This window comes from Paralichthys olivaceus, chromosome 9, assembly GCF_024713975.1.
Source record: "Paralichthys olivaceus isolate ysfri-2021 chromosome 9, ASM2471397v2, whole genome shotgun sequence".
In the NCBI taxonomy this organism is placed as follows: Eukaryota; Metazoa; Chordata; class Actinopteri; order Pleuronectiformes; family Paralichthyidae; genus Paralichthys; species Paralichthys olivaceus.
Window position 1 is genome coordinate 8,895,507 of NC_091101.1, and position 27,205 is coordinate 8,922,711.

A 27,205-nucleotide genomic window follows, 5' to 3' on the forward strand; every position below is an offset into this window, starting at 1 on the left:
GATGAAATAAATAATTAACCCCATAAAAAGGTCAGTCAAATGAAATTAGAACTTGCTGGTTTTTGTTCATCTCCCTCTCAGTAATGAGATGGGATCCCGCCCTAGCTGACCATCTGACTCTCTGTAATCATTTGTCTCTGTCTTAGCAGAGTTCCTGACAAGAGATAACGCATTATATCATCAGATATTATGAGCTCCAATATGACTCCCACTCATCGCTGATGAAGGCAGCGTGAAGGATGGTAATATCGATAACAACAACGGTGACTGTACGATAAAGCAGACTAATACTGCTAATGATCTCTGCGACGATGATGAAGCTGATGAAGATGACGTTACTGATAATGGCGGTGATGAAAATAACAAAGATAATGACGATAACATTGGATAATAACAGTGTTAACAATGATGATAAAAAACTGTGGCGATGGCAGCCGAAACACTGATAATTACGTTGATGACAGTGTGCTCCCAGGCAGCAATTAGAATAAAAACAGCCATTGATTCATCTCTGCAGACAAGGCAGGGGGGGGTAAACTGTGAGATCGCCATTAAACAAAGTGACACAATCATGTTGTCCAACTGGAGCAAAAATTACAAATGTAGAAACAGAGTGCTCTAAGAGCTTCCCCTCTTATATAGTCAATTTTCTTACACACCCTGATAATTAGAAGCAATGCATCATCCGCCTTTTTCATACCGGAGGACTCACTCTGTGGAAGACTCACTCTGTGTGCGTGCTGCCATGCGTGCGCGTCGCTTCGTGCGTGTGTCTAAGGTGTAAATCTATGTGCAAATTTGTGTAATTGCTTGTTTGTACCCCCATCTTCAAAAACAACTCTGGAGCAACTTGACAATCATGTTTAGGCTGCAGGTGATTCTGAAAGTAGCATTTCCCTGGAGAGGGCGCGAAACCTCCTGAGTCTAGCTCCTCAGCTCTACAGCAAGAGGCTTACCATCACTCAAACACTTCACTGCAGGGGCCCTGCGCTCGAATTACATTTTCAGACGAGCACCCTCCTTCTTTCCTGTGCTGCTTAAATGATCTGCAGAAAACTTATGATTAATCAGCCGATGTTTGGCAGACATGACATACCTTTCTGAACTTTTTGAAACTGAATGAATTTTGGCTGTTTTGCAGTGGAGGGCAGTGCAGGTTTGCCTGGTTGAAGCTAATAGTTGAATAGCAGCTAGCTGAGCTCAGAACATCTTCATTGAGAGCACAGCAGTGTCCTGATCCTTCCTGACCTTGTCCCCACTGCAGGGTACCCAGTCATTGCCACCTGCCATGGAGCTGTGCAGGTGTTTGTGTGTGCGCGATGGTGCATTTAATACCTTTCTGTGAGCGCATGCACGACTGCATAAGTGCCCGCGTGAGCGTTCAATTGGGCATCATATGTGACGTCATTTGAGTTATTAGCCTTGGCTGGAATTTGCATCACCAGGATGAGGGCATGACAAGGTGTTTGTGACTCAGGAGGTGAAACGCCACAATGGCCCTTACAGAGATTAGTGCTCACATTCATCGTTTACAAGCCACACAATTTTCTACCATTTTTCCCCCTGCTCTGCCACATATACATGAACACACGCTGCATGTCCCTCAGCCCCAGAATAATAACAACTAGCACACGCAGAGTGCAGCAGAGCTTCATTTGCACACACTATGGAAATGCACCATATTTCCTTAGACTCCAGCACTAAAGCAGGGGAAAGTGCCCGGGCTTGACAGCGAACAGGCCGACATGAAGAGATTCCTGGCTGGCTAAAGACAGAGTGGTATCAAAGCTACAGGAATGCACCACCAGCAGCCCATTTTCTCACTGAGAGACAGAGAGAGTATGCGCAGTGTTGTAGTAGACCTGAGCTGCTGGTAATTAGAATGGGCTCTGAGGAGAGACAGGCAGTGGAATGAATGCAAATTAATTCACTGGCTCCGGCACTGGGCTCCACATCCTCACTTTTCATATAGTATGCTTTACAGACATGGGGCTACTGCCACAAACAGAGCAGGGCTACGCAAAACACACTGAGTGACTTGACCGTGGACATGCAAGTGCCAACACTCACGCCCTCTCCCTCTCTCTCTCTCTCTCTCTCTCACACACACAAACACACGCATATGCTAGTGTGCAAATAAAAATGTGACTCTGCAGGCCTGAAAAAATATGAACGCAACAGTGCACAACGAGGCAAGCACAGATAAAAATACACACAACACATACGCACAAACACATTATACTAATCCCCCCAAATGCCACAGAGCTGTCCGTGAAAAGAGAAAGGGGGTGAAAAGGCTTGTTCCGAGCGAACGTCCACAGCATGTCCCACAGCGGAATAAACAAACCTCCTTAATTGGTGTCGATTTGGAATAGAGTGATGATTCATCATGCAGAACTCCCCAGTAGAATATTGGAAACCCAATCATTTCTAATCCATATGACCTTGACAAAGGGCCAAAGTTAGACTCGAGCTCCTTCCATGTGCATTGTGCGATGGACAAAGTCAAGGCATTGTAACTGACTTTACAACTCATTGGAATTGTAATCCACCGAAGTCAGATCACTTCGCTGATTACTCCATGTCAGCCAGCGGAAAATCTTTATGAAGCACTCAGTTCTCAACAGCAGTCATAAATCAGGCCACTATAAGCTTTCCGTCTTGACGATGGCACACCAGAGACACTATTTCCATGCAACGCTGCTACAGTGAGTAATTCCTATTCCCATTACATCTACCAGCACTGCTCATGGCTTAAAGGAAGTCCAGTGGTGCTACCTCAGCTCACCTCCAGGTCCCTGGTGGTTCGCGATGTAAAACTTTGATCACTAACTCTGTGGCTCTTCTCAAGGAGAAGCAGGTCATCTGTGAAGGGGTCCTGCACTTTACTAGCTGGTGCTGCAAATGAGTCTAATTAACACATTTCCTTTCCTGTCTTAACCAGGCATCCGGTGCCAACTAGCGTCTTATTATAGAGTAGATTATGCATGTAATGTCCCCACTGAGATTTCAGTATAGAAAGCAAATCATTCAGAGAGGCATACATATATAAATGCGCTGTGCACAAGAGGACGGGACTGTGTGAATACGGGTGGAATAGCAGATAGGATATGGGACTGCTTGGTATTCTGACTGAGGCATATAATAGATGATGGAGGGCGATAGAGATACAAAGAGTGCGCAAAAGAGAGAGGGAGTGAATAAGAGGGTAGATATGTGTCTTCAGCACCACCTGCAGATTCCACTGGCGGCCATCTTGCGGTCAATGAGGTGAGTGCAGCCACCGCCCTGGGTCAGTATTAACACAGACCAATGACAAGTCGGCACTTGCCCTCTATTGCAACAACACCTTGTCGTTCCACTCCACCGACCGCACCTATCAGACCGATCACAATGCACACACACGCATACACTTTTGCACTCTTCTAACGTTCACCGTCTGTCTGACTCTCTCTTAAAACCGCACACACACGTGCGCACACACACTCACATAAGCACACACCAGGAGAAGCTTAACAAATGTGGGAACAGATGCCCCACATCAGACTGCAGTTGGCCTCTGCTCCCTGTGTGCCTCCAGAGAGACAGAGGAATACTGTTAACGAAGATAAGACACTGCAGTCCTCTGCTGTCTCAACCCACGGTGAACACATTCTTCCCATTTTCGAGTCATTTGTTAATGTCTGTATCAGTGTGAAGCAATCAGAATATCTGTCAGACCTTGGTGATACCCTCTATATGTGCTCACCCCCTCCTCCTAATCAGTTTCCTCTTTCCACACAAACACAACCAAACCAGAAACTACATTCCAACCAAGACTTCTATTCCCCTTCCTTTGAGGACATCATTTCTCTTCATCCAAGGTGCCATTGCCCTCCATTCACTTATTGATCTGAAGTCGCTTCTTTGATAAGTGAAGGGGAAAACAAGACATTTAGTGACTCTCCTGTGTTCAGACATCCAGCTGAGGCGCAATTTATTTTAAAAAGCCTCTAAACTATCTTCAAAGTGAGCATGAGCACCTCGTGCCTGACAGACCCCTGCATTAAATTATACAGTTAATAATGTGATGAAGAGATAATTAAATATGACTTAATACAGATGCTTTGATTCAATTGGATTTGATATTGTTACTTCATTAAGATCCATACATTAAGTGAGAAAAGGGGCTAAATTGGTTTTGGTAGTAAGATCTCATGGCTTCAGTTATTAGCATTAGTCAGGGAGTGTACATAAGGATTATAGCATTGGTGGCAAACACTTGAGTGTAGTCTATGCTTGCGCTTCCTGTCATTGTGCATAGCAGCGTGCGCCAGAAATTAGGTTATTTCCACTGGCACACAGGATTGTTAGGACTGGTCACACATCCCCTACGTTTTTTTAACTCTGCGCACATGGTGCATCTAGCACAACATGGATTGAGTCTGTGAACTGGTTCATCACTACAGACATCACAATGACCTCTAGTCGGATGGCTCCTTCAGTGAGATAACAGAGACTGGTGGTAGAGATGAGGTATTCTGCAGGAAACTATGGTTTAACCTCAGCAACTTGTTTGTCAAGGCAAAGTGCACACAAGCCCAAATCTGTGCTACCGGAGAAAACAAACCAGTGCCAACAATGTTCAGTTAGTGTTTCTGTTTGTGTTTCTAAATCTTCTTTGCCTTTTTCCACCAGTGTTGTTGTAATTTCCTCAATGGTCACACCTCATTTAGGAGAAGACTGCACTGAATCACTGTGCCTCACACGCAGGTATGAAAGGGAGAGCCATCATGTTAACGTCACAGTTAGCACATGCAATGTCCAATTTTTCAAAACACGGCTTAATGGTAAAATCATCTACTATCTGTAACTTTGCTGTCAACCCACATGTAGCCTTCCTGACTCTTCACCTAGTATTTCAGGCATTTTGGATGATGTAGCTTTGGACATTGCTTTCATTATTTAGGAAAAGGATTGCTCAAAGGGAATGTGTGGTTGGAGAATGTAGCAGACAGAACAGAAAACGTATTATGGTTTGTATGTAGTTCTACAATGTTTCTGTCTGCATTCTGAATTAATTCAACGGTGAATGTTGCATCTGTGACTGTTGTATCAGTTTTCCAGGATGAATGGGACATTTTTCACGTATATATTGTGGATATTGATACACAACTGTTAGGATGTGATTTTACTTGAAATTTTAATAAAATTTGGATTCACAAGAAGGTAGGTAGGTTTAAAAGCATAGCATGTGACATTTAGGAAATGCTATATATAGAGTGCAGTCTACTGAGGAACCAACTGGCCGCAGGGTCAGCCAGGAGATCAGACTGAATAAGTATCAGTGAGAGAGAGAGGAGCACACACACGCACATACAAGAACTTATGCATTCATCCACACACACACTAGAAAATAGTAGCCCATGAGTTCAGTGTTTTTGGGGACAAATTAAGCAGCATCTTTTGATGTGATCATCGGTGGATAAGACACGTAATCACTTAGCTCTCCAGACAAATGGCAGACGAGGGACGAAGGTGATGTGTGGATGGATCAAAGGTTTAGGGGTTGACGCTCTCTGTGTTGAACTGACAGACATCAATCTCTCAGCCCTTATGGTGTCTCGTCTCTATCTGCCACGGCCTGCATATCCTCTGGCTCCGTAAATTACACGATTAAAGATCTGTCAGCATAATCAAAACTAAACCAAACCCTTGGGTGGACAAGATGGCAGAAGCTCACTAACCACTGATCCCATGACTACGGTCTCATCCTGGAAATACCTCAATGGACTATCTAGCTCTGCCAACTTGTCAAGAATATGCAGATGTGTCACAGCTAGGTATGCAAATGCAAAATGAAACCTTGTATAACAATCTCAAATTAGATGAAAAATAAAATGCTATTACTTAGAGACAGCGAAGTGTGCACTTGAACATAGCTCAGGTAGAAGGATGTTTAGATAGGAATTAGCTAACAACACTTTATGACTAATCAGAAGCCACTTACAGGGCACATACTTCCAGACATTTAGAGCTATTAACAGCCATTAAAACTCATGTATAATCATGTGGAATGATGTGCAAGAGGGGCCTCCTCTGCAGGAGTAACAGTGGACTCAGAGGAAATTAAAATCCATCTAGAAGATGAGGACAAGTCTGCAGTCGTACAGGTGTGTACACAACACACATATCTCAGTCTCACAAGCACGCACTGTCACTGATCTCAAAACACACACAACTGCTGCAAAAACCAACATTCCACAGTGGGCAGAGACATAAAAAATGAGATGAATGCATCAACCCTTAATTTTCATATCGTCCACCGACAGTGAAAACGTGACACCACTGCACTCCACCTCACCCATCTCCCTTTCAATCTACAACTGTGACTAAAAGGGCCACCAACCTCTAACACAGTGACGCTAAGAGAAGCCACAACTAGAAAAGACTGTCAGTGACCTCCTCTAAAAGGGTCATTTGCTCCAAGGCTATAAAATCTTAAAAAGCAAAAGATAATATTCTGCCTCAGCTATGACCGTGGAGACAGCGACGAATGGCAAGGGGGGGAGCTGAGACAGGACCCCAGCCTTAATGTAGTTTGTAATTGTAAGTGTTGGTCTTTAATAAAAGCCCAGAGTATTTGGTCAGGCTAATAGACTGGGCTCTCTAAATCCTGCCTTTCATGCATTATTCAACAGCCATTAGCTATCGCCTCATCTGGGAGGCTTTATGAGTCCTATCATCGGCTGGGGCCAGGCTCGGCACACCAGGGGTGTGTGGGGAAGGGGTGAGGAGGGGATTAGCCAGCGACAGAAAGGAGAAGATGCTAATGCAGGTATGGGACGGAGGAGAGGGGAGGTTAAGGAGAATTCAGAGGCGAAGAATCAAAGCGGAAAGCTGACAAAGGATGAGCATGATTTGGCATAGGTGAGGGTCTGTGATATGGAAATGACTACGGGGAGATGAAGAAATGGCTGGATGAAAGCCAGAGGTCACAGGATGGAAATATGAAAACAGGAAGGGGTTGATGCAGGGAAATGAGCGGGGGAAGTGACCGATGGAAGGTGGCGGGAATGGAGCAAGATGTATATGGAAGTCTGTGTTGGAAGGTGAGCCTCGGTTCAGAGGTAGGCTGCAGAGAGCAACAGAGAATGAAAGAGAGATGCCAGCCTGAAGTGGCATTTTCTGTTGGCCAGGAATATAAATGTCAGATGCTTCCTCCCTCTCCCCTCTCAACCTTTTCTTCTTTCAATCCCCCTCACCTCCCTCTCAACCTCCTCCTGCTCCTTCCACTCCACCTACTACTGCCCTTCTCTATCTGCCCACCTCTCCCTTGCCTCTACGCTTCTCCCCAGAGCAGTGCCAGTGGTAATTTTACTTTCAGAGATGAGAGAAGGCCATGGAACACATGGAGATGCAGGCTGCTCAGTTACCATGGTATTACTGGCCAACAGGAATGGCGCCAAGACCAGGATGCACGCATACGTGCGTTTGTCAGTGCATGGGTGTGTACGGGTGTGAGCGTGAGCGTGCACTCTTGAGTGCTTCTACATGTCTGGGTAATGGGTGTTTAGCAGCACTGCCAGACTTGTCCCCGCCACTGCTCTCCCAGACTACCAGGTTCTCCTGACCCTCTGCGGCAGCCCAAGGACACACTCCTGTCTCTCTAATTAAAACACAAGCCTCACACACACATACATAGTCCCCCACACATACCACACACACCCTCCAGGTCTGCAGCTTAAAATAACCCTAAAAGGAACAAGCAGAGCCATCATTCCCCTGCACTCAACACCTCTTCAAAATCCTCATGCTTTCTCAGCAGGCAGCTCCTGGGCAGATCCTGCCTCAGTCTGCAGGAAGAGTTGCAAACAACAAACAGCCTCTTCAAAAGTAACACTCATTTACAAGGGGACTCATCAAAGGAGCTGCATTTATTATTGCATGTCCTCTGCACGACAATAGCCCTGTCACTCTGTGCTCGACAAAAATTGGCTGCACACAACCGTGAAAAAAATCTCTCAGAAAAACTGTCAGAGTGGCCGGGAAACAGGCAGAAGCTCAATGATAAGTGTCCAATGCATAAAATATTACCGCAAATTTAGGAGTCCTGCCATTCCCAGACTGTTGGGTGGTTTGTATTTTCTCCATCAAGAATTCTGTTCAACCAATCTCACCACAAATAAGCCTTGCACGTTCTGCAAATCTATCATTATGCATAACCCACGTGTCTGAGTCTAGTTGGAAGCAAACAGCATTTAACATTCATGTTGTGTATTTTCATAGACCAATGCTAAGGCATGGTATGTTTGCTATTTAAGGAACAACAATATCTCTTAGCAGTGGATGCTCTCTGTGTTAAGTATATTGCTGCAAGTAAGGAAACTAACTTGTCTGGACATCACACATGAAAGCCTCTTCACTTCATCTCCAACAGACAATTTAGCATGTTTACTTCCTCGTTAAGAGCATGAGAGACCCTGATGGAGGAATCCCAGGGAGGCTATGGCGTCCTGTCACTGCAGGTTACCACTGCAGCATGATTTAATGGAAATGTCTGTCAGAAGGCCGAACAACAGCCTGTCAACCGCACTCACGAACTCATGCACGGACTCAAACAAAAAAAATCCCAATGAAGACGGATTGTCAAAAACTCCTCCCTCTCTCTCCCTCTCTCTACACACACACACACGCACACAGCCACTCAAAAGCACATACAGTATGTCCAAAAAGGTTCTGGCAAGAGTTAAGATAGGCAGAGATGAACAAAGAAGCGCTCTGAGCACATTCAGAGGAATCAGCGGTAAGAAAAACACACATCACCGGTAGGCCCCCTACCAGGAGAGAAGATGACTGCCAGGAATATACCCGCTTCATCAAGTGGCACAGGTGTTATCAGAGCAGTTTGCAGGCGCTCCAGCCAAACAAAGTATAGCACTGTCATCTCTACAGAAGTAGCAGTGTTGAAATCAACCCAAACAAATGTAATAAAGGGTTCACTGAGTATTTAGCAGATTAGGTGGAAAACTCTATGCATGACAGGGGCCCAAATCCAAAGCTCATTACATGTGGCACTGCATTAGGAGCTCGCACCAGCCAGAATGCAGCCCTATCCCCCGGCTCTAGGCAGATTTCTATCCCCTGCATGTGGATGAGGTAGAGAGCAAGCACATCAGTCAGGCACCGGGCATCTGCTACAAAAGCCTTTTTTTTATTGTATATTTCCACCATGGTCCTGAACTGGCAGGACAGAGAGCTCTGATTAGCATCAAAGCCTTTGATTGCACTACTCGACAATCAGTGTTGCTCTCCTGTATGATGCCTGCTGTGATACATAACAGTATCTGTGTGTGTGTGCATGTGTGTGTGCTGGTTGAATCAAAGTAAATCCCGCATATATGCAAGAACATAGAGTACGAGCATCTACCTGCCTAAGCATTTTAGGTCTTAATATTTCCAGATGAACATGAAAGCAGTGTCAGAAGCCCACCTTGTGATGCTGCACCATGCAGCTCCACCCTCTGCTCCAAACAATTCACTCTGGCCCTGAAAACAGGCTGCTTCTTTAAAGATACCTGTCTCTGTGGCTAAATATGATTAGCTGCAGAGGACATTGTAGCTCTCGCCACGGCTAATACATTTAGTATGGATCGTCTGAGGGGGTAAGGATACAGCTTGCAGTGGGATCAATATTCTAACTCAGAGTGTGTCTGCAGAGGAGGAACCATGCTGGGCGATGGTCAACTGTTCTAAAGCGGCAAATGCTGTCTGGAAGCACCGCATGCCAGGAATCCCACGATATTGAACACTTCTTCAAAAGGTAATGCTTAAAGCTCAAGCTGGGCGATGGGTTATGTTGAGTGTCTGCATCAGGCAAGGAGCTTGTTGAAGATTTGTTGTGGATATCTCCAAGGATGAGAGATTATATAAAGCCAATCTTGATGATTCCTTATAGTCTATAGTGCACCACTTATGACCGAAGCCCCAATGGGCCTTGGCTCCATAGGGCTGATGTCAAAGTGGTGCTCTAAATAGAGAATAGGGTGTCCTTTGAGATAGAGGGTAAAAAAGACCCAGATTTAAATGGCTTCATTTGCATGCGTGAATCCTTCACTTAAGCCCATTTGAAGAGCGCACACACGAGCCACAGCAGACACAAATGCACATGCGCACACCCTCACACAAATACACAAACACACACACTTAGCGCAGACACATTCTTTCCTCTTTTTTTCAGAGAGTCAGAGGACATTAGCGCTGCATCTATTTCTGGAGGCCCATTAAGGCAATAAAACATTTAGGATCTACACAGAGTGATTCCTACTGTCAGAATGACCTGTTCTTTCCCCATTTCTCCTGCTCGTGTAAAAAAGCTGACACGAAGCTTGTGACAGAAACATGTATTTGGTGGCGTTCTGGATTTGCCTGAGTGGGCCGGCTGGATGGGTTGGGGTGGAAGGAAGTGGGGTTGAGAAGAGTTGGAGAGGAGGGGGGCAGTCATTCGCATGCCAAATGGCTCCATTTAGCTGAAATGTGACGCCCGCTCTTTCCTGACACGCTATAATAAATCTATCAATTGTGTGTGGGTGTGTGCGTGCGTGCACATTACGTCTGTGAGCACCATGCATGAAAAGGAAATTGGTGGCATCTAAACAGGAAATATCCCCTTCCCCTTCTCCTCCGCAGACGTGACAGTCACAGTAACAGCGAACAGCTCATCTCACCGTAACACAGGCTGGCATATGCCTTATAATGGAAATGCATTGTACCAGTGAGGGACTAACATACACTCACAGGGGCACACATGTATGCAAACCCACACCCATATGCATGCACACACACATTGGAGAGAATGTGGAATGAGTAGACAACCTTGTCTGCCTCCCATCTCAAATCTATACATGAATATATCATTTGCTGTCCACTGAGGACTAAATCCATGAAAGCAGCAATGTTGGGCTACTTTAATGTGAAATGACAGGCTTCTAGGCAGCTCTTAGAAGCCTAACAAGCCTGAATAGTCGCTATTTCCAGAGGGGAGAGTAATGCTAGCAGAATGGTAGCTTTACTATATATACATAGCTCATTGCGGCACACACAACCCTGAACAACCCCCCAGCCTGTGTTTCACCCACCTCCCATCCGGTTACACATATAAAACCTGTCGGAGAAAAACACTTTTTTATTGCTTCAGCAGAAGGTTTGTGTCCTTCACCAAGGAAAATGATTAGTTGTGTTATGTGTTGGCTGAATCATTTTGTGCATTTTACCAATCAATGCTGGATTTCAAAATATCAACATGAGCTCATGAAGTTCATGAAATGAAGGATGCCACCCTTACTGGGGAAGTATCAAGGCTTTTTACCTTCTCAGTGCATTCATGTCCAGTATTGTGTTAAAATGTGTGATTTGTGCTCTGTCTTATAATTAAAAGAAGTGTTATTCTAACCACTCAGTCTCCGAAGGTGTTAATATCTTTACACAGTGTAGCTTAAATTGTGTTTATAATGAAAATGAAGAAAAACATAATATCTCACTTTAACAAGGTAAATTCTGAACATATTATGTCTATGACTTGCAAAAACTTTCTATAGATTAAAAATAAAGGCTGCTTTCAAGATGTGTAACTCTTCTTTATAAAACACTGTTAAACTGTAAATATATACACACATACAGTATATATGTGTGTGTAAATACTCTGTATAGTATATTTCTACTCACACATGTCTTCAGTTATTTTAAACTCATCTATAAACTGTTTAAATCCTGTTGTGCATGTGAACAAACACTATTTCAATATAATAAGTGAATGCCTTGATTTTTATTCATTATGTTAATATAAACCAACACTAGTCTGCAAATCATTTGTATATAATCACTAATATCCATCCATCCATCCAGTTTTGGAAACAAATTCTACTTAGCTGATGTGTCCACTTCTTAGAAACATGAATTACTTTCCAAGAATGTGCTTAACATTAATTATTTACATGAATAAAATCATCTTGTTTTCTCTGCTGATGTGGACGGTGTTCTGTGTAATTACAATCGTGGTCTTTTCCAAGAAGTAGCTTTATCTGGGTCAAGGAAATAAAGTCAATGACTTTATGATTTTATTGAGTAAATGCTGGAACCATGCACAACAAAACATAAACTAGCCTGTTCTGGGGTTGACTCAACTGATTTAACAGAGTAACACGTACTATGCATTTATTCATAGTAATGCTATTTGATATAATTGTCATGAAGCTGAACAGTGAAACTAAAGTGCGCTCTATAGTTGCTTTATGAAAACATGCTTTAGATGCTGATTGTGTTGGGTATCTATCACTGTTTATGTGCATCCTATAGAGATCCCTATAGTGGAAGCACTTCCTGATGCATGTGTATTCATTTTACTTCACCAACAGTTATTCATGTTGTATAAACATTGAGAGGTAAAGTGAAATTACCTATGAATTACTAATGTTAATGGTGCTCATAGAATATGAATATCCTACTAGACACTTCTTGGCAGCAGCAGGGTTGCAAAATTAAACAAAGTAGCTTTAAATTTTTTAACATCTTCCCAAACATAAACAGTGGTTTAATTACTAAGATAATATCCGAACTACAGTTTGATTGTCAAACAATTTTTTTTTAAAGTTCAAAATAGGAAATATGATCATTTTTACCACCTGTATTTTTCTGGCACAGCGAAAATCTGTTTGTGAATATTTGTTCCTGTTGTCACCAATTAGTGAATTTGTTTATAAATCGGACCAATTTGTAAAACCTGTGTGACGTCTGAGCTGATCTAATTAACTGAACACCTATACATCCAAATTAGATTCGTAGAAATAACATCTAGTTTAAGTCGGAGCCGCAGCTGTCTCGGCTGTAGCATGTTCCTGACATGCTTCACTGGTAAACACCCCTGAGCGCGACATTGGCTCACAGCTCACATTCATTTTCAGGGTATATAACAGCATAAAGATTTAAATAATTAAGACAATAAAGCTTTTTGTTGATGCTTGATTTGGCTGAAGTTAAGATCTGCCCAGCACTTGAATTCTCACTGTTATTAATATCTCAAGACAGCCAATACAGAATATAACAGTCTGTACCACGTGAAAGAAAGAAGTGTTTCTCTTTTCTATGAGTAAACTTTATACCGTCTATGTGTTAAGTATTTTCCTGCTATGGAGAAAACATTCTCTCCCAGGATTGAGCCAACATCTTCACCATCACTGACCCACACATCGTATCCTCCTATGACTGCCCTTCTCTCGTAGAAGAAAGGTTTGCACTACAAAAGCTTTTCCCTGGGCAGTTTCCTAAGTAGCTACGGTGTTATATCTTGTAAGTCAATTTTTGCACAGTGTGATGCCTCTTTTCAAATTTACAGTGAACGTGTTCCTCTACCTTCTAGTTTCTGTCGTCTTTACCTCCCACCACTGACCTGGGGAGGTAGCAGACAAGCTTTGTGCTTCTCCCTGGTATAACCACACCTTACAGGGCAGAGGGGGGGGGGGGGGGGGGGGGGGGTCCATGTGCCAGTTGCTGACAGGACTGTGATCCTACACTGGCTTCCCACCCACAAACACGGCCAATTATGTTTGATGGTGTGGTCATCCGAGCCAGGAGCAGATACACTGTGTCTGAACGGGCGAGAGCTTTATCCCTCATGTGCCACTTCCTCCTTCACCAGTGTTGCACCTTAACTGACTGACTATTGATTTCTGCAGGCGACGCCATTAAAATTCTGATTTTTACATTACAAGTTCAAAGTTGGCTGCTCAGCAATAGTCACCAGAGGAAATGTGACCTGTAAACACACTTCGAGGTTGATTTCTACAGTAGGAATGTTTTTGACTATTAGAAAAATATTATTAAACTGCCAAACAGTATAAAATAGTAATGATAGTTATACTGCTCTACCTGCTGCATGCTGAAAGATTGCTACAGCACCTTTCATTCAGGCTGAATAGGCACCAATCTCACCTTTAACTATGAGAAAAGATGATGATGGGTCTGTATCGAGACTCACGACGGTCCATCGTTTTACACCTGCGAGAAAATAGTGATTTTTGGCACAACATGAACCTCTCCTGTCTACTGCCATACAAGCGTGTTCGTTGTTTTCATGTATTGACTGTGAAAATGAATTTCCTCTCTGAGGATAATAAAGTATCTGTCCACTTCACTGAGGTGCAGACTTGTCAATAATATGCGCACAGATGTGTTTTCTCAACGTGCCCCACTGCAGCAATGGGGACTTGCCAATATCCCACAATGCACCTCTGACCTGTGGGCAACACTGCCTCACTCTTCTTTTCAACTTCCGATGGGCATTGATTTCCGAGCAGCTCCCACTCATGTATAAATGTGGCAATTGAAGAAAAGAGAGCAGGGGTGTGCCTTTGAGTACAGATCAGGGGCTTTGAGTGTAGACAAGACAATATCGGTGAATAGTTTCACAGACGCAGCTAACTCACAAACACAGTGTCCCAAAAATCATCCTGAAGCAAGGAAGAAGAATGGTCACTGATTTTATTGTTCTCCAGATCGAAAAAGTACAAAGTGTAAGTGTGAAGAGTATTACACCATGGATGTATCATATCCAAGGTGCTATTCTAGGGTGAAAGTGTGTGTTAGTGTGTATTAGTGAGAGAAGGCAGTATCTAGGTCTGTGTGATGAATCTGTTTCAGTGGCAAGCAAAGGTGCTGCGAGCAGCATGCCGTCTGTTAATTCACATTCACCGCGGGTGGTTAGAGTCCATGGCTGATGATACTGGGAGGTGTTGAGAAATGGAAGGAGAGAGGAAAGAAAGAGAGCCTGGATAAATGAACTGAAGCCACGTGCGGAGACGATGCATGATGTCAACTGTTACACAAACAAAATCTAAGTACGACTGTAACTCCATGGATGTCTGCTTCACAAGCTGGTTCCCTGACGACTGCACCCATGTAGACAATGTAGCACAAAAAAATACCCCTAAAAGTCTTCAAAACTGCTAAACGTACACTGCAGCATGGAAGAATCAGCGTTACAGCAGAAATATTTAATCCCAACGTGCTGGGGTGTAAAGCCACTCTATGCTTGTATAAGTAAAATTAGCTGGAGCAGCGATCTCAGCTGGAGAGGTTTTGATCTCCGAGCCATCATGTCTTCATTAAAGTATTAACCGATGATTGCAGCAGCACCAACCAGCCGTGTTTATTTCAGCAGCGATTATAGCCCGTGTTACATCCACGCAATCCTAACCTTCGCCTGCGATAAACCTTCCCACACGCTGTTGCCTCTCTCGACCATGCAACAGCCACGAGTGCATTAATCATATATATCTCCTCCTCCTTGTTTTCCCTCTCTGCCTCTGGCCAAAAAATTACCAGTGATTGTGCATCACCCTGCCCTGCATTCATTCCACTAATGTAGCATATGACTGCAGATATACGTTTGATACATGGCATGTCTCACCCACTCGCTCCCTCGCCTTCCCCGCTGCCTGAGATATCAGGCCAAATCCATTCAGCTAAGACAGTCCAGATGTAAATAGTTCTCGCATGAGCCCTCCCCACTCAAGATCACACCACAAGAAAAAAAACAGCATTGCCCAGAGAGGAAAAAACAGGATGTAGTTAGACACCAAGAACATTTATATTTAGTTGCTGTTAGGATCGCTTTGTGATGTGCAGGTAGAAATACAGCATCAGTCCTAGTTTAAGGTTGTCGCCACATCTCCGGTCGCTGTCTTGTAAAGCAGAAAGAAAAAGATCCTGGTGCGTCACCCGCATCACATAAATCAGGCATGAAAGCATAATGGTGAGGATTTGACTGAGGGCAAACCGGGGCAAGGACAGACATATGAGATATTACTCTTGCTCTTGCTCTTTCTTTCTCCTTGTTTCCTCCAGTCTGTGCGCTGACCCATCTCTGGTGCTGACCCAAAAAAAAAAGACTAGACAGAGGAACTGCAACCACCTATTGTCAGCCGCATACCCCATTATCTCTCTCTGCCTCGCTCAGCAGCCACGAAAGGGGTCGCCTCATGTATCCCCGAGGTGATCATCACTCAACACTTCACACACAGGCTCATTTCTGCTTTTTCCCAAATCAAGTATGTTCCCTATTCAGACGGGGCAGCAAAAACTCGCTTTATTCCAACACTGAGAACAAAAAACAATAACAGATGAATGTACCTTGAATGCAACACCCGTTTCCTCCAGGGAGGGAAAGAGACCTTAAGAACTGCTGGAGCATATCCACTCAGTCTGAGAACCACAGATGTGTAGTTCTTTGAATAGATCATAGTGCACCCTGAGGTTACGGACGGACAAAAGGGGAACCAGCCACTGATACCGCTTTTACACCAGAATTAGCAGATGTACGCAGGTTTATTAATGTGGGTAAACCTGCTAAAAACGGCAATTACCAGTAGAGGAATTGGCTTTTTTTTTTTTTTTTCACCCTAGTGCATCATGAATGTTGAGAACGCACCGTAAACTGAGGCACTCTCTCACCTCTCTGTCTTGCCAAATTACCTCTTTCCCCCGGTGTTATGTTTCCTTCACTGATGATCTGAGCTGGAGCCGATAAAAACCTGTGTCTACTGCAGAGCCGTTTGACCCGGGAGTGAATGCCCATTGTATACGTTCCTATTGCAGAAAAAAAATTATATTTCAACAGTATGTACAAAGACAACCACCTTCCCCCAGATCTGTCAGGCTTTGGATTTCTCCACTTGCTAAAGCAAAACAAAAGGGCAAGATGTCTGGCTAGCTTACTGCTTCAAGTAGTGACCCAGCATTAGACCAAGGAGCTCTTCATTAGTTGCCCCTCTGAATTACCCTGATCCATGTCACATTCACCCCACCTCATGTTTGTGTCTGTTGCCTTTATGCAAATGTTCTGCCAGCATCCAGGCTGTGTGCAAGGATAAAAAACGTCCAAATGGGGAAAAATATTGTCCCAAAAGTGATGAGTATAAAATTAAATGATCTTTATTGTCACATCATATTATACCCATTAGCTCATGGCTGTCAAAAAAGGGTAACATGCCATGTTCAGGAGCTGGTTTTGGATAATGTTAGAAGCTCTTCAGATTTGTAAATATATTTTGCTCACTTGAGCAAAATATATCTACAAATCTGAAGTAGATCAATAACTGGTGTAATCTCCTCACCTCATGAGCAGTATATCAATATATATATTGAGCCTTTTTTATTTTTATTGCCCTACATTAAGTGCATACTTTGAACTGGGTATTAGTTTTAAAACAAGTCAACTGGAATAACTTAAAGTCACAGGGAGACTGTTTTCAACTCACAGAGATAACGTTATCTTAACTCGCTGAAACTTATCAGTAACTAAAACTTTTGATAATAAATCAGCAGTTATTATTTTCATTATTATTTGGCTGTCATAGCAGCTGTAACTAAGGGGCAATGGTTTCTACCTTTAGGTTGGAGCAAATGTGCATCCTTACTTCAACAAGCACACACAGAAGGGCTATTATAAAGGCTACAGCACATAAACTCCAGACCCTCTGAGGGAAATTAAGTCCACTCATTCATGATAAATCTTACAATCACTACCAGCAGATTTACTTATTTGAATAAGTTCTCTTTTTCCCTGCCTACCTTTCTTTTAAATGATTGCCTGTTATTTCTTTATTACAATGCTACTTGCGATCATGATTCACCTTGAGTTAATCTACTGTTTCAATTTATTCTATGGAGTCAGCTAAAGCCGAAAATGTAACAGTAGGTTTAATGTAAAGGTTTGCCTGCGTGTGCTTTTTCTATATCTCACTTTACAAAGTCTGTGTGATGTGTGTGTGTGTGTGTGTGTGTGTGTGTGTGTGTGTGGTGTAGTGTTTGCCACAGCGAGCAGTGAATATTATCCGCCTTGGCCAGGCTCACTGCCTCGGCTGGTGTTGATCTAATTCAACTAGTATGCACACATCGGAAAAAAACATCTGTTTGGAGCAAAACACGTGCACACACATAAATACAAAGTGCACAATGGCTTGGAAGCACATGGAGACATGCAAACACGGCATAAGCATCCACACACACATGCACAGACTCACCCCACCCACCACAAATGGACGCACGTAAACACTATCTGGAAATATCATTTTGAGCATCTGTTTGGACCAGCGCACGTACATTGAGTTTTCGTGAAACACTGGCAGGAGCCCTGCATTGGCCATGAGGAGCCTGCCGACTGCAGCAGGATGACCGGGTGACCGAACAGCAGTACCAAGCAATCATCTGCTCGCCTCACACACACATACACGTTCACACACACACTTTTCAAGCTCGGAAGCTGCCATGTAACACCACCCGTCTCCCAAGCCACCCATAAACTGCTCATGCTTAAGTAGCATTCATTTAACATTTCAGCATTTATTTAACAGCATGATTATCTATCTGATGTTATGGTGATCTGTCTCCCAAAGTGACTGGGTGCGCTATTAACGGCCTCTCCTCTGGCACAGGTGGCAGCTGCTCGGAGGACTTGCAAAAACAAAAGAAAAATAGGAAGAAAGATGCTTATAATATTTTTTTTTTCATAAATTGCAATCTTTGCCACAGTGTGACGGCATACAAATTAAAATTGAGCATGAGGAGAAAGCGGTCAATCAAGCATGTGATGATGAGCACTGGTGGGCACACAAGTATCAACAAAACATCCTCATTTTAAAATGAAAAGCTAAAAATAAACACAGCCTGCTAGATACGGCCTGGGATGAATCCATATATTGTAAATATGAAGGCAATGTCTTGTGCCAATCTGTCATGTCTCATCTTAACAAATGTACCTCTTCAGGGAGCGCCAGTTGAGCATTTAGCACGTACATACATCACATCAATGTCACTTTGACAAAAGCACCACATTTGTATGGCTGATGGCGTAGTTGCTGGATCGTGTGTGTGTGTGTGTGTGTGTGTGTGTGGGTTGGGTGTGCATAAAGAGAAAGAGAGAAAGACAATGACACAAACAGAGGGGAAAATAAACATAGAAAGAAAGTGCAGGCGGGTGGGGGGGGGGGGGGGGCCTGCAGGAGTTTTCAGTTATTTACATATGCAGATTCTGGTCACCCCAGATCCCTACCCTCATCAAGAGAAGCCAATTAAACTCTCTTCATTTAATGTTTACCTTAATTAACCGTAACAACTAATGGCTTTCCAAAGTCCTATTGTGGCTTTTTCAATTAAAATCTGCCTGTGACAAAGGTTGATATCTAATACAATAAATCATACAAACAATTCTCCAGTGAGCAGAACAAGTCCATCCCAGGTCAAAGTGTGAGAATGAAATAGACTCATAAATCATTAGCTTGTTTAGTGTATAATCTTTTTTTTAGATCTTTCAATCAACCAATCATTCAAGTTGTATTTGCATAGCTTGGTTCCACAAATCACAATTTGCATCATAGGTGAGAGATCCCTCTCCCAGGACACAAGTACAAAACAATATTTAAAAGCTTCATGTGTCTATTATATAAATGCAGAGGTATATGAATGTTTAAATGTTTAAAGTGTGTACACATTCGTAATAACAGATGTATAGCCTCAAGAGGTAGAGCGGGTCGTCCACTAACCAGAAGGTCGGTAATGTATGAGTGTATGATAGAGAAAGTGCTTCATTGTATGAATGTGTGTGAATGGGTGAATAGAAAAAAACGGAACTGTAAAGTGCTTTAAATGTGGTGGGTGGGGTGAATCTGTGCCTGTGTGTGTGGATGCTCATGCCGTGTTTGAATGTGCTTTGATTGATCATCAAGACAAGATAAAGTGCTAAATTAAACAACAAACTAGTACTGGTAATATGTGTGAGGAGGCATAATGTATATTTAAGCAATCTATTTGTAATGATAATCCATGATCAGCTGTGGCCACAGTTTACATTGTGCTGAAGCCTGCACATGCCTGAGCACTCGCATGTGTGTGTTCATGCATGTGCACAGACACACGGGCATAGTGTGTGTGTGTGTGTGTGTGTGTGTGTGTGTGTGTGTGTGTGTGTGTGTGTGTGTGTGTGTGTGTGTGTGTGTGTGTGTGTGCTTCCAGCCGTCCGAGCAGCAGCACTCATACTGGTCAGCAGATTGTTGGGTGAGACCCAGTGGACCATTAGCCGTCCCTTGCTGCCAGGGCTGAGAGCTGATAATGACAGGTGGTGTACGCACCCTGGAGGTCTGACAGGCTCAGGGCACCGTGCCATGTAACAACAGCCTTTACTACTGGCACCGCGACCGTGATGGCAGTCTTTAACGCTGGCACCGGTGCCGCTATGGCAGAAGCGTCCCTGGCAGTACGGCAACTACGACAGTGGAGCGGCCATTACTACACGCGGTTAAACTAAAATGGCAGCAATAGTTAATTGCATGTCTTCAAATCCCTACGCAGGCAGGGTCAGATGACAATTGTGATTGTAAGAATTATACTGAACTTGTAGGATTATTATTCTGATGAGCTTTTCTTCACAGCCTGCTCAGCGACAGGAACCATTCAGTCACACTGAGCAGGTTATTGTGCAGAATATTGATTTGCTTACTTTTTTTAACTTTCTCCATCAATCAGACGTTTTAGCTGCCCATTCATAGAAACCAGCATCTTTTCCCGGTGTTTGCACAGACATCTCAGGTACAACAAGGAAGAGAAGGAAGTTTTGGAATTTTGAAAATCTTCCTTTGCCCCATGGCAACCATTTCATTGCCAGTTCAGCTGTGTTGTGGCTGCATTTTCTACCACCGGTCACAAAAACATTTCCCTAGGGCCCCACACACACACACACAGAGAGCACAATACAGCACGAGTGTGTGGGCATCTGAGTGTGTGTGTCCATACAGACACCTTTGTGTCCTCCGCCCCCTCTCAGCCTCTCTTACCCGAGTGCGGAGCACTCTGATTTTCACTAATCTCTCGGTACACTCTCAGGGCTATTGTTTCTTTCTGCTGTGAGCTTATTCATGTGCCACTCATCATGCTCTCTTCTCATTTTAATACTCAAACAGCGCTGGAAGCTAAAAACTGTTTTTGAGCCCATTTATTCAACTGTTCATTATGAAAAAAAACAACAACAGCTCACCTCCCCTGTTGTGTAGGTGAACGCTGAATTGTGCAGAATGCGACCGCTTATTAAGATGGCAAAGAACGGACTGTGATGGAAACATCACAGACTTTATGTATACAGACAGCCTGTGAGCTGCTAGTGGACGGCGTGAGATGAAAGCTACTGCTGATGTTCTGATTTGATGACTGTTGCCATGGCAGCGAGATGAGAATGGAGGAGGGGCAGTCACAGAAAGAGACAGACAGAAAATTATCCTCCGCTCTCTCGTTTTTTGTCTCTGCCTTGAACACACACACACACACACACACACACACACACACACACACACACACACACATATGGACACACATCCCTAAGCCCCCCATCATCCAGCAGTTCAGACCAGTGGGTCTTCTTTTGGATCAGTGAGCTGTAAAGGTCCATCATTAGGACAACAGGGCGGGGTCCAACATTCTGACAGCTTGTCAAGAACAGAGGCCTGCATGGCTAACTATGTGATGAGACCGCTATTAGAGAAGGGGGAAAGCATATGAGCGAGCTGCTGCTACAATAAAGCACCTGGTGGATTTGCGGCGTTTCTTCAGCCTCTCCTTGACGGCTGAATGGGTATTTCAATGAAAACTGTTTCTGGCTCTCGCGGATGTGTTTATAGCGTTTCCTCTGGCCAGGCGCAGCACCAGGGTTAAGTTGATCATCTCTCACTCTGGTAAAATAGCCGGGGGAGTCCGTGTACCACTAGATCAACTCTACAACTTAAAGACCCTAAACGTTACAGCTCAGATGATCGATATGGCACTGAGCAATGTTCTTTACGAGCTAATAGACAAATCCATTCCTGCAAACCCCCCTGGGCCTCTGGAAGGCAAGAAGGGACTACGACTACATGGCTGTCTGCCTGGTGTTGCCACTTAGACCTCAGCTCGCACGCACAAACAGACACGCCACGGAAGATAGAGGAGACACGAGGATGCAACCTGTGCGTGCAAGGTTGCATTGGCACATCGGCGGTTGTCTCTGTCTCTCTGGGTATCGTAGTTTTCCTGACTCCGCAGCACCAGCATTGCCAAAAGGGAATTTGTATCTTCCAATGTCAGGAGGTAAAAAAGACGAAATAAAACCCATTTCATTCACATTGCTTAAATTCTTTTATCTGACACTTGTGGATAAGAGAGCTCGAATGAAACATTTGTGATTCCCCTCACTCTCTAATTAAAGGTCCAGATTGCCTAATAAATGTCAGAATTGCATCATAAAGGAGAGAAATCCTAAAAAATCTTATCCCCTTATGAAATCTTACTCTGTGTAACACCTGTTGCTATTTCACCAGGTTCCATCAGTCTTTCTAATGGTGCTTCACACAAAGCTCTAACACATGTCGAGTCACCGCTGGCCAAAATTAAAACTAAAAGCTCAATCTCAACAGGATTTTTGATGATGGCTCTCCAATATCCTGTGCAGCGTCTTTACTTGTCAGCGTGCCTCTCCGTCTTCCCATCATCCCTGCGCCCTCTCTTTGTCTTTCTTTCTGCTGCATTCTCGCTCATTAAACCATAAGGTCAGTGTTTCACTCCACTCTCCAGCCCTTTGTCTTTATGCCCTTGCTAACCTTCTGCAACACTTACTTGAACACAGCTTGGCCAAACTTGACTGCAAAACTTTGGCACATCATTATAAAAATAATGGACCGTGTTTATAAAGGATATGAGGGGCCCTCTATGACATTGTGCAGTCCCCGAGGCCCTCACACAACCTAGTTTATAGCCAGCATGTAACATTTATGTTTAAGGTAACATTCATGCTTGTCTTATTTCAAGGTAAGGACAACAGCAACACAGAAAAAAAATATTTTAAATGACTTTATTTGAAGGTCTAATGGCAGCAATCTATTTTGGGGGTAATATGGCTCATTTAGTGTTGGTAAGTATAAACCTGGCAGGCATCTACTCTGTTGCAGAGTAACTTTCACATTTATTCAAGGTGGAGAACATTCATTTAGCTTATCCTTCATTTTCTGGACAAGCATATTAATAGGAGTGAAAATTACTGGGGATACAAAATAAAAATAATAAAAGCTATTCAGCCCCTTTCGCTACATTGTCAAAAGAGCTCAACAGCGTGCTTCCAGAGGTAAAAATCCCATTCATTGTCTGAATAGAGATTTTGATTATCAGCCATAATAATTTAACCATTCAAGGTAATCTGAGCACAAGCTATGCTACTGTGAAACAATGTTCACTGTTGCTCCTGTAGAGGCCAAAAGTCTGTATGATAAATCATATTTTATGTTTTGCTGTTTAATGTCTTTGTGTCCTGTCGTGTTTGCAGTACTAACACAGCCAGGAGCTTTAACAGATGAGGTGTAACATGTCTTGATGTTGGGGGGGGCTCACATTCATTCTGAAGCATGTTTTTCAGTGCTGCTGCTTTCATAAGGCTTGATTGTTAACACGGGGACTGTAAATGTTTGAAGCAATTTGAAAAACCCATTTTCTTAAAACCATTATCTTCAGTGCATGGCATAAATGGAACACTTAAACCTTTCTAGTATATTAATTTAGCTCCGTGATCAGACATTTAAGGGAGTTGTCAATTTTTTTTTCACAAAAAGAATGGACGTCCTGCGGCCAATCAGAATCAAGTGCTTACTCATGCCACGGTAATTACACAGACATTAGCATTTTAGCACAGGATGTTATCTACCATAATGAGAGCCTTTAGTTGCTGTTTGCATTTGACTAAGAAGCCTTTTTCTGCTCAGAGGGCGACGTATGAAAAGTGCAGTGATGTAAAACCAGGAGGCCGTCCGCTACATGCCGATGTGTCAATCCCAAAAGTGGAGGGGGGAAAAAAGATAAGAAAAGACAGACAATGGGCTAGAGTAAATCTGCAACTGATTAAACTAATGAAAAAGTGGTCAATTAATTAGCATCTCATTATAGCACAGTGTTGTAACCCAGATAATGCAGCTAATGTAGTTTTTTATTATTATTGCACACTGCAGTGATTTGGAGGCTGACACAAAATCTCTCTCTCTCTCTCTCTCTCTCTCCCTCTCTCTCTCTCTCTCTCTCTCTCTCTCTAACTCTCTTCAGTCCTCCTCTTCTCTCTACATTTATTTTCACTGCTCCCACTAAAGAAATGAGCATCATCATTGAACTTTTGCTTTGGACATTTTTGGAAGAAAAAACACATTCATTGTCTTGCTAGACCACTGATGCATAATGTGCCTTTTGCACCCCCAAATGTGCTCACACACACACACACACACACACACACACACACACACACACACACACACACACACACACACACACAACGCACACACACCAAACACTTACACACTGGTGGACAACATCAAGACATGTAGTTTACAGAGTGGTTCAGAGACTCTATAATATATATTCAATGCACCAATAAAATGAATATCTCCACAATTTGTACAATAAACAATCCACAGACTACAGGTAAACCTGCTGTTTACCATGTGAATGGCAACCGGGATGAAGGAAACCTTATATCTCTTGGTTCTCGTATTAGGCACCTTGAGACGGCAATCTGAGGCAGTTACAGTCCAACTAGTTTATATTATTGCATGAGTCAAACTTTTTTCCTAAGAAAATGTACACTGATACTTTTGTAGGTGTTTTAGGCCCAGACAACATTTTAGCTTATCTCTAGTAACAGCTATGTGCATATGAATGGAGATGAATTCTTAAAAAGATGACAGCTGATGTCTTTCAGTCAATGTGTCAATGTCTTTACCTGCGGGCAACCAAAGCTCAAACGTGATTGGTCCGACTCAGAACAGAAACCAGAAGACTTTCAGCCCCAAAATATTGCATGTGAATATGCAGAATCTGTTAATGGAGATTACTGCTTGTCTAAACCTATCCTTACTCTAACCTAACCTTGGCCTATCTTAAAATTCAATGATTTAAGTCATGGGGATGTGGTTCTTTTCCCCATAAAGAAGACAAGTCCCCATAATGTGACTGTCTAAACAGATTTAGGTCTCCACAACATAAATACCATACACACACACACACACACACACACACACACACACACGCTTCTTAAGTTGTGCTCAGCGGTATCAAATATATGTGTATGTGTACGTATTCCTCTGCTGTATACTCCAGTACATGGCCAAAGTACCTTTGGTCTGCTGGTGTTTTTAATGGTTTAGTTGGCTCAGTTTCAATTAGGGGAAATCTTACTGCTGCAGCAAACAATATTTCAGACAATTATGTGCTTTCAGCTTGGGAAAGGCCCTTTCTCGTTTAATTATGAGAAAGCCCTTATGCACAGAGCTAGGTTCAAATTTGCTGTGGAAAGATGTTACTTGCATGGACAGAGCCCTGACCTCGCCCACTTCTAACACCTTTGGGGATGAAACAGAGTTGTCAGGTTTTTATCACCCACCTTTATTGCCTTACTCATGCTAGTTGGTTTGAATGGAAACAAATCAAACCTGAAGGTTCCAAAATCTTGTGGAAACCCGCCCCATGTACAAGTCTATTATTTTGATAATTAGTTGCAGGGCTGATGACATAGTTAATGTAACAAACACTTATAGCTGTGCATATAGTTTTGGCAACATCATGTTTGGGTGTGTGAGTGTGCATGTGTGTCAGCAGTAAACTCTAGCTGAACTGCACTTTTCCTTTCTAGTGCCAATCTCCTCTGTTCTAACGGTGCTCTGTCGTCAAATCGGGGTGTTGATGCTTCCCTGAGTTTGTCAGCAGGTCTGACTGGTGCTCGAGGATGCCCGCAGCCTTCCTCAAGGGAGGTGTCACAGTTGGACATGCACCCCACACCACCCTATCACAAACACACACACATACGTGCACACAGGGGAGAATGAAGACAGACGTCTTTAGAAACGTGCCTACACACACAAGCTGAACCGCTTTCTCCTTTACTCTTTCTTAATCTGTCGCTCTCCTTTTTATTTTTCTCACACTCAAACACACATGCACGCACGTACACACACACGCACACACACAAACAGAGTGACTAAATTGACTTGTCAGCTTCAATCAGACCGGGAACAAAAGGATTCCTGCCAGTTTCAAGCTGACATCATTAATGGGTTTGGGAGGGGGCGAGCTCTGAAGACAAAGGGAGTGCAAGGTCGGGCCGACTTAAAATGCACTTTCATTTTGGCAGGGACACCAGCTTTTTGATATCAGCCCCTTTATGCCAACATCTTTTTTTGCGAGTGGCTCTAACTTTCATTATCGGTGGGAACAGAGGGGCATGCAAGACTCTGTTGTGCTGATGGGGAGATATGTGACATTCATAATGTATTTCCTATTAGGGGATGGCACACATGGACACACCTGGCCACGTGTCAGAGGGAGATGGACAGGAAGTGGATGAGAATAAATGAAGGGGTGTCGGAGAGAGGAGAGAAAGAAAAACCTCGCCAAATAAAGGATAAAATGCAAGAAAAAAGAGACAAAAGATGAGAAAGTGTGTGCAAGGAAGAGCAAGAACATAATGCACAGTGCTTTATATACATATGGAATCCACACATAAACCCGCTCTCTGGGTGCATTGTACCAGTGCAGCCAAATGCTTTGAACATTTAAATCCTCTCACTCCTGTGGCTTCATTCATCCTCATTTGCTTCTGTTTCCTCTCATGCATCTGCTTCCCCCCCCGGTTTCTTTTCCAGCGTTTCTCCTGACCCTGGATAAAGATGGAGTCCCTCATCTCAAATGGTAATAACTTTGGTCCATATGCACACAGCCATCACAAATTGATTACTGTCTAATGCTGTGAGCGCTCCCCACTTCCCCTCAATCTCACTCTCCTCTTCCGCCGTGTGATGAGGCACGAGGCTGACTCCATGTCCAATCTGGCTGTCATTAAACAGCACCCCTAGGTGCGTCCCAGTAACAGGCACATCCTAAACCCTTCTTCCTATGATCCCTGTCTACCCTTGTCTAAGTCTTCCGCTTTTCTCACCATCTTGTCTAACACTCACTCCAATTCAGCTTCTCCTTCACCTGTTTTACCCTGAACCACTCATTCCCTTTTATCCTCATTCTAATTATACCATTACATTACCATTTCTATTCTCTCATTAGCATTTCTCACTCTCTCTCTCTCTTATTATTCTCCTCTCTAATTCTCTTTTTTGCCCCTCTCTCT

The 27,205-nt window shown here is 43.4% G+C and overlaps 1 protein-coding gene across 1 annotated transcript in view; it reads right to left on the reverse strand.

Annotated features, from left to right (window-relative positions):
* The window catches only part of tenm1 (teneurin transmembrane protein 1), a 173,870-nt gene that overhangs the window by 127,808 nt on the left and 18,857 nt on the right, over window positions 1-27,205 (reverse strand). The window lies entirely within an intron of this gene.